The following is a 12,847-nucleotide window of genomic DNA, read 5'->3' as shown; positions in this document are numbered from 1 at the left end:
AGAGGAGAAAGGAAGGAGAAAGACAAGGAGAGAAACCAATGTGTGGCTGCCTCTTGTGCATCTCCTACTGGGGACCTAGCTCACAACCCAGGCATGTTCCCTTTGGTTTGCAGGCCGGCACTCAATCCACTGAGCCACACCAGCCAGGGTTTTTATTTATTATAATATATATTTTATTGATTATGTTACTACAGTTGTCCCATTTTTTTCTCCCTTTTATTTCCCTCTGCCCTGCACCTCTCCCACCAGCATTCCCCCCACCTTTAGTTCATGCCCATGGGTTGTACATATAAGTTCCTATTCCTATACTATTTCCTGTACTATTCTTTTTCCTATTTCCTATACTATTTCCTATACTATTCTTAACCTCTCCCTGTCTATTTTGTACCTACTGCTTATGCTTCTTATTCCCTGTACCTTTTTCCCATTCTCCCCCTCCCCTTCCCCTCTTATGTCCATTTCTGTGTTTCTGTTCCTGTTCTAGCTGTTTGCTTAGTTTGTTTTTGTTTTTGTTTTTGTTTTAGGTTCAGTTGTTGGTAATTGTGAGTTTGTTGTCATTTTACTGTTCATAGTTTCTGATCTTCATCTTTTTCTTAGGTAAGTCCCTTTAACATATCATGTAATATGGGCTTGGTGCTGATGAACTCCTTTAACTTTACCTTATCCAGGAGGCACTTTATCTGCTCTTCCATTATAAATGATAATTTTGCTGGACAGAGTAATCTTGGATATAGGTCCTTGTCTTTCATGACTTTGAATACTTCTCACCAGCCTCTTCTCTCCTGCAACATTTCTTATGAGAAATCAGCTGATAGTCTTATGGGAACCCCTTTGTAGGTAACTGTCTCCTTTTCTCTGGCTGCTTTTAAGATTTTCTCCTTATCTTTAATCTTGGGAAATTTAATTATGATGTGTCTTGGTGTACTTCTCTTTGGGTTCAACTTCTTTGGGACTCTCTGAACTTCCTGGACTTGCATGTCTATTTACTTTGCCAGATTGCGGAAGTTTTCTTTCATTATTTTTTCAAATAAATTTTCCATTTCTTGCTCTTCCTCTTCTCCTTCTGGCACCTTTATGATTCAGATGTTGCAACATTTAAAGTTGTCTCAAAGCTTCCTCAGCCTCTCCTCATTTTTTTGAATTCGTGTTTCTTCATTCTGTTCTGGTTGAATGTTTATCTCTTCCTTCTGCTCCAAATCATTGGTTTGAGTCCCGGTTTCCTTCCCATCACTGTTGGTTCCCTGTAAATTTTTCTTTATTTTCTTTGCATTGCTTTCACTTTTTCCTCTATTTTGCAACCATACTCAACCAAGTCTGTGAGCCTCATGATTACCAGTGTTTTGAATTGTGCATCTGATAGGTTGGCTATCTGTTCATCACTTAGTTCTATTTTTGGAGCTTTGATCTGTTCTTTCATTTGGGCCATATTTCTTTGTCTCAGGGCACCTATTAGGTTGGAAGGAATGGAGCCTTTGGTATTTGCAAGGGCGGGAAAACCCGGGTCACTGTGTAGTGGCGCTGTGTGGGGGGAAGGGGTCCTAGAGGGAAAAAATGCCACTTGCTTAGCTCCCAGCCAGCTCACTTCCATGGCTACCCACAAGCAAATTGGGCCCTTCTAGTGCTGATTCCCATTTGAGTGGGTTTGCGTATGTTCTAAGACCCAGTGCATCTCTCCAGTGGATCTCCTGTAAGGCTGGGAATTTCTCCTGCTGCTGCAACCTGCGCAGGTTTTTACAGTCAGAGGTTTTGAAGCTTTCTTTTCCTGCACTGGAACCCTGGGTTGTGCAGTCTGTCATGCTTCTCAGATGTTCCTCACGGTTTATCTGCATGCAAATCTGAGACTGCCTGGTCCTCCAGCTGCCACCTTGCCATGCATCCTCTTTGCCCCTGCTGCCCTTTTCTGCCCCCCCTGCTGGTCTGGATGAATGTTTCTTCTTTAGCTCCTTGGTTGTCATCTTCCATACAGTTCAATTTTCTGGCATTCTGGTTATTTTTTATTTTTAAATTTTTTGTTGTCCTTCTTTTGGTAGTGTGAGGGGGCAAAGTGTATCTACCTATGCCTCCATCCTGGCCAGAAGTCCCTCAATACAATTCCTATCAAGATACTAATGGCATATTTCACAGAACTAGAACAAATACTTTAAAAATTTATATAGACCCACAAAAGGCCATGGAGAGCAACAGTTATCCTGAGAAAGAAGAACAAAGTTGGAGGAATCACGCTACCTAATATTAAACTGTACTATAAGGCCATAATAATTAAAACAGCATGGCACTGGAATAAAAACAGACACATAGATCAATGGAACAGAATAGAGAGCCCAGAAATAAACCCACACCTTTATGGCCAGTTAATATTTGACAGAGGAAGCAAGCACATACAATAGGCTAAAGATAGTTTATTCAATAAATGGTGTTGGGAAAATTGGACAGATACATGCAGAAGAATGAAATTAGACCACCTTATTACACCACACACAAGAATAAATTCAAAATGGGTCAAAGACTTAAATGTTAGACCTAAAACCATAAAAATCTTAAAAGAAAACCTAGGCAGCAAAATCTCAGATATTGCTGGTAGCAATATTTTATTGGATATATATGCCCAGGCAATGGAAACAAAAGAAAAAACAAACAAATGGGACAGCATAAAACTAAAAAGTTTTTGCACAGCAAAAGACATCATCAACAAAATAAAAAGACAGTCCACAGAATGTGAGAAGATATTCACTCATACATCTGGTATCCAAAATTTATAAAGTATTGTATTTTGCCATGTATAAAGCACATGTTTTTGCCCAATTTTTAGAAAAAAATTATTTCTTTTTATTTAGAGAAAGAGGAAGAGAGGGAGAAAGAGAGAGAAACATTGATGATATGTGAAAGATACATCAATCAGTTGCTACTTGCATGCCCCCAACTAGGGACATGGCCTGCTACCCAAGCACATACCCTGACTGGGAATCGAACCATCAGCCTTTCAGTTTGCAGATTGGCACACAATTCACTGAACTACACCAGGCAGGGTTTTGCCCAAATTTTTGAGGGAAAAATAAGGATGCACATTACACATGGGTAGTATTAATTCTGTATCTATATAAATGTTTTAAATTCTTTTATTTGTGTTAATGCATTAAAAGTGTAACTCTAGAATGCAATAACAATATCCATATGTTCAAAAAGAAATGCTACAATTCCTTTATAATACAAAAAACAAGTATCTAAATATAAATAAATAAATAAATAAATAACAATTTTAAAATTAAAACTAAAGATTTTTTTCCTGAACGTTTAAGCCAAAAACATGGGTGCACATTATACAAAGCAAAATATGGGTACTTAACAAAACTCAACACCAAAAAAACAAACAGCCCAGTTAAAAAAATAGGCAAAGGATCTGAATAGACACTTCTCCAAGGAGGACGTACAGATGGCCAACAGACATATGAAAAGATGCTCAGTGTCACTAATCATCAGAGAAGTTCACATTAAAATCACAATAAGATACCATCTCACACCCATCAGAATGGCTATCATCAATAAATCAACAAACAACAAGTGCTAGCGATTATGTGGAGAAAGGGGAACACTTTTGCATTGTTGGTGAGAAGGCAGATTGGTGCAACCACTGTGGAAAGCAGTATGGAGATACCTCAAAAAATTAAAAATGGATCTGCCTTTTGACTCAGCAATTCCACTGCTGGGAATACATCCAAAAGAACCCAAAACACTAATTTTAAAGAACATAAGCACACCTATATTCATTGCAGCATTATTTACAATCACCAAGATATGGAAGCGGCCCAAGTGTCCCTCATTAGATGAGAAGATAAAACAACTATGGGACATTTACACAATGGAATACTACTCAGCTGTAAAGAGGAAGAAAATTTTACTCTTTGCAACAGAATGGATGGACCTGGAGAGCATTATGCTAAGTGAAATAAGCCAGTCAGAGAAAGACAAATAGCATATGATTTCACTCATATGTGGAATCTAATGAACAAACTGAACTAACAAGGAAAATGGGAGCAGACTCATAGATGGAGAGCAGGATGGCAGCTAGTGCGGGGAGGGGTTAGGGGGCGGAGGGGTTGAACAAAAAGGAAAAAGGACTCATGGACATGGACAACAGTGTGGTGATTGCTGGGGCCAGAGGGGTATAAGGGAACAAAATGGTAATGGGAAAAATATAATAAAGATTTTTTAATAAAAAAGAAATTCTACAAAGATGTGATATGGGAGGCCTTCAGGAACCTGGCTTCTGTAGGTAAAAAATGGGAAGAGCATGACATTAAAGATCAGTACAAAAAATAAGGAAGAAAATGAAGAAGTCATATGATAGAGACACTCTGAATGGGAAAAGAACAGTCAATGCAGAGAAAAATTAAGCCGTATTCCAAATCTCAATCTGAAGAAAACTCTTCCTGGAGTAAAACCATGGGAATCCAATATGTGTGGAAAAGTCTTCGTGCATCATTCATCCCATAATATGCATATCAGTTGTCACACTGGACACAAGTTGTCTGTGCATCAGAAACAACTATGGGACATTTACACAATGGAATACTACATGGCCATAAAAAAGAAGGAAATCTTACCCTTTGGGAAAGCATGGATGGACCTGGAGAACATTATACTCAGTGAAATAAGCCAGTTAGAGAAAGACAAATATATGATTTCACTCACATGTGAAATCTAATGAATAAACTGAACTAACAAGCAAAATAGAGACAGACTCATAGATAGGGAGCAAGCTGACAGCCCTGGGTTGGGGGCTTAGAGAGTGGAAGGATCGAGCAAAAATAAAAAAGGGCCCATGAACATGGACAATGCTGTGGTGACTGTCGGGGAGACTGGTGGAGGGAGGTGGAAGAGGGTAGAAGAGGGATAAGTGGTAATTGAAAAAAATACAATAAAAAACTTTTAAAACAAATATGGCTCTGGCTGGTGTGGCTCAGTGGATTGAGCACTGGTCTGTGAACCAAAAGGTTGCTGGTTCCATTCCCAGTCAAGGCACATGCCTGGGTTGTGGGCCTGGTCCCCAGTCGGGGGCATGTGAGAGACGAACATGTATCTCTCACACATTGAAGTTTCCCTCCTTCTCTTTTTCCCTCCCTTCTCCTCTCTTTAGAAGTAAATAAATAAAATCTTTCTTTTTTTTTAAGGATTTCATTTATTTATTTTTAGAGAGGGGAAGGGAGGAAAGAGAGGGAGAAAAACAGCAATGTGTGGTTGCATCTTGCACGCCCCCTGCTGGGGACCTGGCCCTCAACTGAGGCATGTGCCCTACACTGGGTATCAAACTGGGGACCCTTTGGTTCACAGGCCAGTGCTCAATCCACTGAGCCACACCAGCTAGGGCTAAAAGTAAATAAATAAAATCTTTAAAAAAAGAAAAGAAAAGAAATATGGAGAGAAGCCAATGTAGATGTAATGTATATGGGAGAGAGCTTCGGTTTTCTCCAGTGCTTTGGAAACCATGACGGAAATCACAATAAAGAAAAACCCTACAGAGGTAAGGAATGTGGGAAAGATTTCATGTGGCTCCAAATCAGTCAGCCATACTGCAGAAGGTCTTAATTAATGTAAGGTTCTTATAAATGAAAGAGAAAAGCTTTAGTTCTTCAATTTCAAACATGCAGAAAAAAAAAGCCTACACTGAAGCCCTGGCTAGTGTGGCTCATTTGGTTGGAGCGCTGTCTTATAACTGAAGCATTGTGGGTTTGATTCCCAGTCAGGGCACATGTCTAGGTTGTGGGTTCAATCCCTGGTCCAGCACATATAACCCTGGGTCCAGGCGCGGTACTAGAGGTAACCAGTCGATGTTTCTCCCTAGCATCAACATTTCTTTCTCTTTTCCTCACTCCTTTCTTCTCTCTCTAAAAAAGCAATGAAAAAATGTACTCAGGTGCAAATTAAAAGGAAAAAAACCACAATGAAGAGCCTTATCAGTGTAAAAAAATGCAATAAAGCATTTAGGTGTCCCAGTCATCTGTGAAAAAGAACTGACAAGTGTGCAGAGAAACCCTATGAATGTAAGGAATGTGGCAAGGCCTTCAGATATTCCAGTTCCTTACAACACATGAAAGGGATTTCAGATACTACAATTCCCAGGACATGAAATATTTCACTCTGGAGAGAAAACCTATGAATGTTTAAAAAAAAAAAATAAGTAAAACGTTCAGTGTTCCCAGTCTTCTTCAAATATATGAAAGAATTTGGTATTCAGTTGGTAGCTAGTTGGTGGCACAGTTGGTTGGAGTGTTGTCCTGTACACCAAAAGGTTGCAGGTTTGATTCCCAGTCAATACAGGAGGCAACTGATTGATGTTTCTCTCTCTCTCTAATCAATAATATGGTGTGTGTGTTTTTTTTAATGAAAGAACTCACACTGCAAAGAACCAGTATGAACATAAGAAGTGTGGAAAAACCTTTAGATATTCCAGTGTGTTACAAATGCACAGAAGGACTCATGCTGTAGAGAAAACCCTGTAAATGTAGAACATGTGGTAAAGTATTCAGATGTCCCAGGAGTCTTCAAATATAGGAAAGAGCTCACCATGGAAAGAAATCCTATGAATGTAAAAGGTGTGGAAAAGCCTTCAGATTGTATAGTTCCTTATAAACCCAAGAAAGGATTCACACAGGAAAAAACCCTATGAATGTAAACATTGTGGTAAAGCCTACACAGAACCCAGTTCCGTACAAAAACACTAAAGTCACATTGGAGAAAAGCCCTTTGAATGTAAGGAATGTGGAAAAACCTTCATTCGTAACAAAATTTTTCAAAATTGCAAGATGAGAGTGTATACTGCAGAAAAATCATATAAATGTGAAGAATGTGGAAAAATCTTCAGTCATTCCATTTCTTCCAAAGACAAAAGGACTCACTGGATCAAACCTCTTGTTTAGTGTAGGAAAGACTTCAATTGGCCCTTATTCTTGCACGTAACACTCCACCAAAGAGAAATAAAAATGTAAATAATATGAGGAGGCTTGATGGAAATTAATTCATGTGTAATATTTCAGAAAACTTTCAACATTGAAAAGTTGTTATTAAAATTGTAGATAATAATAATAATAATATAAACAGAGTCACTGTAAAATGAAGTCAGAGCTGCCATCCTCCTCCTTGCAGGCTTTACTCCTCAAACCTTTGGTATGTTAACAGTGGGCAAAACAATCTTTGAACTGGGCCTAACCAACATGTCTTCTTTCCTGTTATCTTCCCGTTTGAGAAGATAACAGGAAAGTAGACATTATGGCTACCTGACTGAAAACTAAAGACAGTCTTTATTTTTTTAATTTTTTTATTATTGATTTTTAGAGACAGAAAGAGACAGACAGACAGAGATCAATTTGTTGTTCCACTTATTTATGCATTTGCTGGTTGATTCTTATATGTGCCCTGATCAGGGATCGAACTCACAACCTTGGCATATCAGGATGACACTCTAACCAACTGAGCTACCCTCCAATGCAACACATTCTTTAGAATAAGCATCACTGTGTTAGCCTATCTGCACCTATAGAAACTGCTTCCTTCTGTTGATGTAATGATCCCCTTCCCCGTTCTCATAAAAATGCCTTGCTTTCACCACTTAATGGGAACACTGAGTTTCAGCCTACATCAGTGCTTCTCAAATAGCTATTCTTTTGGATCTCAAATAAATTCTTGCTGCCTCTCACCTTGTTATTTGGCGGGGGGGGGGGGGGGGGGGTTGTTTTTGTTTTTGTTTGTTTTCCCTTAACAGAACTGAAGATGGCTCCAGGTTTCGGTCCTGAGCACCAGGAGAATGAAGTTGCCAGTGACTGACAGTGGGGAAAACATGGGAGGAGCAGATTAAGGGCAAACAGAAGGTGGCAGATTGGGACATGTTAAGCTTGAGATGCTGTGATATTGTGATTTATAATAAGAAGTATATATTTGGTGGTCCCATTTCTGACACAGAGCTCTCAAAACCCTTGGAAATTCCCAAGTGATAAAAGCAATAGGGGTGTCATGATATTTATAACAAAACCCTTTCAACCACAGTTCAGTTCATGTTAATGATGTGACTTTTGGAAAGCACCTAAGGATGAGGGCTTGTTGTCAGGGAAATCAATGCTGTGATTAGAGGGTTAGAACTCTCCCATGGGATGAGAGAGGGGGCAGGAGGCTTAGTGATCCTCATTGGCCAATGATTTAATCAATCATACCTGTGTAGTAAAGCCTACATTTTAAAAAAAGAAAAAGAAAGGTCAATGTTTAGAGAGCTGGGTTGGTGAACACATGGAGACTCGGAGAATGTGGCACACACTTTCCCACATATTTTGCTGTATCATTTCTTCTATCTGACTAATCCTGAGTTATATCATTTTATAATACTAGTAATCTAGTAAGTAAACTCTTTCTTTGAATTCTGTGAGCCACCATAGCAAATTAATCAAACCCAAAAGGAAGGTCGTGGGAACCTCTGATATATAGCCAGTTGGTCAGAAGCACAGGTAGCAACCTGGACTTGTGTTTGGTAGCAGAAGTGAATGGAGACTCAATAAGACAAAGCCCCTAACCTGTGGGACCTACACTATCTCCAGGTAGCTTGTGTTAGAATTGAGTTGAATTGTAGGACAACCCACTGGTAGAGAGAAATTGCTTTGGTATGCGGGAAAAAACACATTGGGATTGAAATTGGTGTCAGAACTAGAGATGTTTTATATGTATAAAACAGAAAAGGTTTTGTCTAAAAAGTTTCTAAAATGTATATATAAAATAAAATTGTATATATAAAATTCTATAAAATATATATATATATATGTTTTAGAGACACTTTTTAGACAAAACCTTTTCTGTTCTCACTCTAGACTTTACCCCTTTGCAAGTTTCTCCACGCCCAATGCTCCATCTGTGTGCTTCTGACTCTCAAACTGCCAGTCCAGCACCACCATCGGAACTGTAGATGTGCATATCCAACTACTTCTCTGACATTACCACATAACCATTTCAAAGGGATGTCTAAAACAAAACCTGCAATATATACATACTCACCCCACCCCCTCAACAATCTGGACCTCCTCCTCTACCCGGTCCATCATATCCAGTCCCTCAAGGCCTATTTTATACCCCAAGTCTCTCAAAAATCCATCACCTTCTTACATCTCCCCACTACTCTGTTCCCCAGAGCTCACTATTCCTTTCACCTGCTTTATTACTCTTTACATACTATGTGACGTCTCCACCTGAATAGACTCCAAGTTCCATGAGGACAGAGCTAGAACAGTGCCTGGACATAGTAAGTACTAAGTAAGTACACGTTGACTGAAGGAATGAGTGTCCACTATCACCACCCTAGTTCAGGGGACAATTGTAGTTAAGAGCAGCAAACCGAAACCAGACTTCCTGGATTCTAGCCCTTATTAATTTTATCCTCTCCAGCAAGTTTTATAATTTCTGTGTCTTGGTTTCCCCATCTGCAAAATGGAGATAACAGAAGCACTTCTTTCATTGGGTTGTGGGAAGTTAATACATACAAAATACTCAGAAGGACACCTAGTATAAATTAAATATTCAGTAAAAAATTAGCTATTATTTGCTTAAAATTACCTCCTTATTAGTCTCCCTTCATCTACTCTACCCCCTCTCTTTTCCATATTGAAGACTGAGATTCTTCCAAATGCAAATCTGATTACATCAGTGAACAAGTGCACCCACCTGCACACATACTCATACTGCTGGGAAAAAAAACATTCATAAGGTTACCAATCTTTAATATGTCCCCTAAGATCCTGCCCACCTCTCCCGCCTTGCTTCTTGTCTCCACCTTGATCTTGGGCTTTCCCCACACTCACTTTCCTTCAGTAATTCAGGGCCTTTGCATATGATGAGATGCCCTTCTTTCCACCAACTCCACTCTCACCTCCTCTCTTTACCTGGACAACTTCTGTTCATCTTGCAGATTTCAGCTCAAGTGTCACTTCCACAAGGATATGTTCCACTCCTGGGTTAAGTCAGGTTTCTTTGTTAAAAATTACCACAAATGTGATCCCTCAGATGTTCTCTTAGTTTGTAATTATCTACTTGTTTGTGTGATCATATGTCTATTTGCTGTCTTCTCTGCTACCTCTAAACAGAAAGCCCCATGAAATCAGAAAATACATATGTTGCTATTCTTTTTATTGCAGCATCTACTGTGAATAGTACCTACAAGGTACCATTATGAATGAATGAATGAATGAATGAGTCTGCACAGAAGCAACGACAGTCATCATGCAGGGCATGTATAGGGCACTCTTGACCCTTCATAGTTATTGGGGCTAAGACACAACAAGAGCCTCTGCCCCTCAGGCAGCCCACACAGAGTTAGTAAAAGATGGTGTGTGAGTCACAGAGCTAATGGTCACCAGCAGTGTATCTTTGGCTAAGTCACGCCACCTCTGATATCTTCATCTGTAAAATGTGGATCATGATTCCTGTTTCACAGGGCTGTCAGGAGGACCAAATGAGACTTGAATGACAAAGTGTTTTTTAAACTTTTAACATTGGACAGAAAGAACTGTTTAGTTTTTCAAAGGAATTACTAGAAATCTAAATGGAAAGGAAAACCAAATACACAAGAAGTACAAAAGTTGACCCAGGTGGCTTTTGGTTTCTTACCCTAATATAGCAAAATAAACCAGGTTCTCACCCTAAAGAATGACACGTCTGGCTACAGGTGGATTTGACAGGCAAAATTGATTGGGCACCCACCACCTTTAACCCAAAAGGTTTAAATATTAGGTCAGGCCAGTGAGAGACCCCAGACAGAAAGACCCTTCTCAACACTACTGTGGGACCTACTTCTGGCCCTCTCTCCCCTGCTCTGCTCAGACTCTGCTCAGGCCATCTGGTCCCTGGACTCCCGGGTGAGAGAGGAAGGCTTGTCCTTCCCTGGCCCCACTATTCCCCACGGAGGCCTCAGGCTGATCTGCCTGATCCTGCAGTGGCAGCTTTAGTCCCCTTGGGGCCTATCTGGCTCTAGGCCCTGAAGCCCCAGCTCTGACTGCTGTTAAGATTCTCTGACCTCCACTGAAGCTCAGTGTTTTCCCCAGCACTTTAGGTTGGAGCTTAAGTCTCCTAGAAACAGGCCTCTAACTGGGGTCATATGCCCTCTTATTTCCTGCCAGCTGTTCTGAAGTTTTGGAAGCATGAAGTGCTGAGCTCCAGACATGTACCAGAGCACTGAAGGGAGCATAGCCACTTCTCTCAAAGAAGCAGCAGCAGGGTTCTCAGAAACCGGGCCGGGGTTGGCCCACCAGACTCTCACCCCCTACTCCCCCGACCCACTCTCTTCTAAGAAAGATTCAATGTAGAAGATTGAAAACTGAGGATCATCTGGTCACTGCAAGGGAGGAAGCAGGAAAGAAGTGTCTCCAGTATTTTTCATGACACCCTGGGACCACTCTGTGGCTTTGAGAAGCCACCTCTTCCACCACGCCAAGGCCTTGGCACCTGATTGTCATCTTTGTCCAATTCTCCAAAGCCCCTTTATCCCCTTTACTTGATCTACTTCTCTACTATTTCCATTCCAGCTCAGCTCATTCCTCCTCCGAAGCTTTCCCAAGTAGCCCCACCCCAATGCCCTTGTGCTCTATAAAGCAATGGTCTGTCTTCATGGGGTTTTCTTCTGTGCCCCCTAAAGAAATTTTGGGTTCCAGCCAAGAAGGAGGTGTAGGTAGATATGCTTTGCCTCCTCGCATAACCAAAAGAAGGAAACAACCAATTTAAAAACAAAAAACAACCAGAACTGCCAGAAAATCAAACTGTATGGAAGTCTGGCAACCAAGGAGTTAAAGAAGACACATTCATCCAGACTGGTAGGCAAGGCGGAGATGGGCAGCAGGTGCAGAGAGGACACCTGCTGGCAAGGCAGCTACTGGTGGACTGGACAGTCCCACATTCGAATGCAGATTAACCAGGAAGAACATCTGGGGAGCAAGACAGACTGTGAAACCCAGGGTTCCAACATGAGCAAAATGAATCCTCAGAACTTCTGGCTGTAAAAATCTATGGACATTGTGACAGTGGGAGAAACTGCCAGTCTCTTGAAAGTGAGGCAAGAGCGAAGGAAGTAGCATTGTTCCCTCTCTAACCCTTCCCCTACATACAGTGCTGTAGCAAAGCATGTTGCCCTGCCCTGGCAAATACCTGAGGCTCCACCCCTTACAACATAACTGGTGCTCAGAGAACAAAGAAATATGGCCCAAATGAAAGAACAGATCAAAACTCCAGAAAAAGAGCAAAGCAACAAGGAGATAGACAACCTATCAGATATAGAGCATCAGATGTAGGATGCTCAAAGAAATGATTGAACACTGCTGCAAAATGAAGGAAGAAGTGAAGGCTACGCAAAGTGAAATAAAGAAAATATTCAGAGAACTAACGGTGATAGGAAGAAAAGTGAGACTCACATCAATGATTTGGAACAAAAGGAAGAAATAAACATCCAACCAGAACAGAATGGAGAAACAAGAATTCTAAGAAATGAGGAGAGGCTTAGGAACTCTGGGACAACTTTAAATGTTCCAACATCTGAATCATAAAGGTGCCAGAAGGAGAAGAGGAAGAGCAAGAAATTGAAAACTTATTTGAAAAAATAATGAACTTCCCCAATCTGGCAAAGGAAATAGACATGCAAGTCCAGGAAGCTCAGAGAGTCCCAAAGAAGTTGGACCCAAAGAGAAGCACACCAAGGCACATCATAATTAAATTTCCCAAGATTAAAGATAAGGAGAGAATCTTAAAAACAGCCAGAGAAAAGGAGACAGTTACCTACAAAGACTATGAGCTGATTTCTCAAAAGAAAACTTACAGGAAAGAAGAGGCTGGC

Source organism: Pteronotus mesoamericanus, unplaced genomic scaffold (assembly GCF_021234165.1).
Source record: "Pteronotus mesoamericanus isolate MK-2021 breed Mesoamerican mustached bat unplaced genomic scaffold, CSHL_Meso_final scaffold_705, whole genome shotgun sequence".
NCBI classification, from domain to species: Eukaryota; Metazoa; Chordata; class Mammalia; order Chiroptera; family Mormoopidae; genus Pteronotus; species Pteronotus mesoamericanus.
This window is presented reverse-complemented; position numbering follows the sequence as displayed.